At 34.2% G+C, this 3,857-nt stretch overlaps 1 pseudogene; it reads left to right on the top strand.

The window, feature by feature from the left end:
* The first annotated feature begins 948 nt into the window (after window positions 1–948).
* Window positions 949–1,893, top strand: LOC135320008 (olfactory receptor 4A47-like; annotated as a pseudogene).
* Window positions 1,894–3,857: the final 1,964 nt, after the last annotated feature.

Genomic DNA, 3,857 nt, shown 5'->3' with positions numbered 1-3,857 from the left:
TGAAGTCAACCATTGTGTAATTCCATTTCTCTCACTGAAAAATATATGACTTTGAGTTAAATATTCTGAGCTTGTTTCTTCAACTAAAAATATGAGAATAACAATACTTGTTACAGCAAAGATTAATGTTACACATTAAATGTGATTTTATTAATATATGTATGTTTATAATTGTACATACATATATATGGATATATGTGTATATAAAAACTTCTATGTAAGCATGGATATAGCATCTGATACATAGTTTTGCATAAAAATGATAGGTATTCCTCAGTATTAACATTTCCTTTCATTAAACTATTTTGTACCATGTAATCAATTGGAGAACACCCAGGAAGGCATAGGTTTATTGTGGAAATTTTTAAATTTATTTTAATAAATATTAAATTGATATCTGTTTGAAAGTGTCAATTAGGTAGTTGTATACACAGATCAATTCATAAGTGGTTCTCTCCACTTTGAATATATAAATTACCTTAAGTGATTCTTCACCTAAATATCACACTTGTGTGACTTTATGCATGTGCATCTTTTCATAGAATTCCCTTTTCCTCCACTCTTGTTCTCTCCTCCTTTAAAACTCAGCTAAAGTATCACTTTCCTTGGGAGGAATTTACAGATCCAGAATTGATTTAGATGATCTGGAATTGTGAACCCTTACCCACACGAGTATATTTATAGGGACACTTTAAATAAAATTGGTCTGTGTACTCTGACACCTCATTATATATCAAATCACTGAGAATAGTGAACCATATCTTGTTCAGCTTGGTGATCCTGTCTATGGCAGGCTTGACTCAGATGGATTCTCCATGTGCATTTTTGATTGAATGAATAAAAAAGGTAAAGCTTATAATACATGTAAAGGTTATTATTTTTTTTTATTTGATTTGATTTATAGGTAAACTGTTCCTAATATCTGAAGTCAACACCTATAAGGAATAGATGGAACCAAGGAACAATGTGACTCACTTTGTCCTTTCTGGGCCTCACACAGAATCCAAAGGAACAGAAAGTCCTTTTTATTATGTTCTTGCTCTTCTACATTTTCACCACGGGGGGCAACTTGCTCATTGTGGTGACTGTAACTGTCAGTAAGACTCTGAATTCACCAATGAATTTTTTTCTTGCTAGCTTATCATTTATGGACATCACTTATTCCTCATCTATTTCTCCCAAACTGATTTTGAGCTTGTTCTTTTGGGAGAATACCATGTCCTTCCAATCTTGTATCACACAGCTCTTTACAGAGCACTTTTCGGTGGGTCAGAGATCTCCCTTCTGTTGGTGATGGCCTATGACCGCTACGTGGCCATCTGTAAGCCCTTGCATTATTTGGTTATCATGAGGCAAAGAGTGTGTGTTGTGCTGCTGGTGGTGTCCTGGGTTGGAGGTTTTATGCACTCAGTAATTCAACTTAGCACTATTTATGGGCTCCCATTCTGTGGTCCCAATGTTATTGATCACTTTATGTGTGATATGTTCCCCTTGTTGAAACTCATTTGTACTGACACCTCTATCACTGGCCTTTTAGTGGCAGTGAATGGAGGACTGATCTGCACTACTGTGCTTCTGCTCTTACTCATCTCCTATGGAGCTATCTTGCACTCTCTAAAGAACCTGAGTCAGGAAGGGAGAAGGAAAGCCCTCCAGACCTGTGTTTCCCACATCACTGTGGTTGTCTGCTCCTTTGTCCCTTGTGTTTTCATGTATGCAAGACCTGCTAAGACCTTTCCGATTGACAAATCTTTGCGTATGTTTTATATAGTCATCACCCCCATGCTGAACCCGCTAATCTACACTCTGAGAAATTCAGAGATGACTAATGCCATGAAGAAGCTTGAAGAGGAAACATTCATTGTATCTCGTAGTAAATAAGTGCATCATCCACCATGAAGGCAGTCATATGACGTCAGGGTCCACTGTCTTGGAATTCAGGAGTCTAAAATCTGATGCTGACTTCCTTTTCTTCAAAGAATTTATGATAATTATAACTAAAGAATACATCTATGTAATTAAAAAATACAACTACACAATTATGCTGTTAGTAAGTTTCCTTTGCTGGTAGAATGTAAGGTCTATAATGCCATTTTTATCACTTCACCTGGAAAGATGTAATTCCTATATTGTGATGAGTCAACAATACGTAACTAATTAGTGGGAAAATTTTTATACAATTACACTGGTTTTTAATTAATTTATGCATTGTTTTTGCTTTTTTATGAGACTGATTCTTGTCATTTAATTCTTTTAAAAATAATATTTAAAATATTTAATGATATGTAGGCTGTCTTTTTTTATAAGTTTTCAGTTGCATTATACACAAAAATTTTAGTATAATTCTAATTTTAAAAAATTAAAGTGTATTAGATAATAATAAAGAGCAAAATAAAAACCATACAAAATGGGATAAAGTGTAGAATAGATTTCTTATTTATGTCTCAGCATAGTCTCCAGTCCTCTTTACCAGAGGGAATCACTTAATCTGTTTCTTAAAATTCATCAGGTAATAATCTATATAAATACAATTGTATCTAAGTATATGTGTGTGTTTTTTCTGTGTATGTAAACTTTTTTTTTAGTATGCAATTTTAAAATGTATTTACATATCAGTCCATTTAGATCTAATTCTTACTTTTTCTCATACTGTACAATACTCCCTTATAAATATATACTAAAACTAATGCATCCATTTCTTTTCATGTTGTTCTTGAATTTTTTTGTGACAAGTTATTTTGTAAGCCTGTGGCTCCAATGTCATAGAACATTCATGTGAGATTTTAACCCTTTATTGAAACTGTCTGCATGGACACATACACTAGGACTCTATATTGCTGCCAATAGTGGGTTCATCTCCCCAGTTTTTTCCTCATGATGGTCTTCTATGTGTTCATCTTGTGCTCCCTAAGGACCTGTAGCTTGTAGGGAGGCGCAAAGCCCTCTTCACCTGTGTCTCTCACATCACTGTGGTCATCTTAGTCTTTGTGCCCTGATTATTTATACATTTGCACCAAACTACCACCTTCTTCACTGGTAAAGCTGTGGCTACATTTTATATCATGATAACTCCTTTGCTAAACTTAAACCTACATACAAAATTTGGAGGTGAAAAATGCTACCCAGAAGTTCTGGAGTGAAACAGTGACTTCAGGAAATAATCAAACCAATATAAAATGACTTTATCTTTTAAATCGAGAAGAGAAGACAGTTTTATGGTTTGGGGCCAGCTGAACACTGCTTATCAAAAGTATGTTGGTGTTGACATCTAGGCCTTGAGGAAGGTCCAGGTAGGGAATTATCTACCATTATAAAATTTTTATTTAGATTTATGTATTGCTCAATTGGTTGTTTAATTTACTGTCAGAATTAGTCAGGTTCTTGTAAAATGCAGAAAGATTCTCAGGATACAGTTCTAGAGATTTTAATGTAGTAGTTTTGCTATTGGATTGACGTATTTACCTCTCAAACAAATTACCCTGGTATAGCTGAAGTAAATGACCTTTGGGCTATCATGTTATAGTTTATGTTCACATCATAAACCAATTAATGAGGTCACTTTAGTTCTTAAATTTATTTTAAAAATTGTGGTTAAATGTACATAACAAAATTTATCATTTCAAAATGTATAGTTCAGTGACATTAAGTTAATTCACATTATTATACAAACATCACCTCCGGAACTTTTCCAGCTTCCCAAGTGGAAACTCCACACCCAATAAATAAAAATTCCCCATTTCCACTCACTGAGCCCCAGGCAACCCCTATTCTACTTTCTGTCTAGAATTTGACTATTTTAAGTGCCTCATGTAAGTGGATCTATATATTTGGTTTTTTGTGACTGCCTTTTCCCACTT

The sequence above is a fragment of the Camelus dromedarius genome, chromosome 35 (genome assembly GCF_036321535.1).
Source record: "Camelus dromedarius isolate mCamDro1 chromosome 35, mCamDro1.pat, whole genome shotgun sequence".
NCBI classification, from domain to species: Eukaryota; Metazoa; Chordata; class Mammalia; order Artiodactyla; family Camelidae; genus Camelus; species Camelus dromedarius.
The sequence above is the reverse complement of the archived record's forward strand: the minus strand, read 5'-3'. Positions and strand labels throughout refer to the sequence as shown.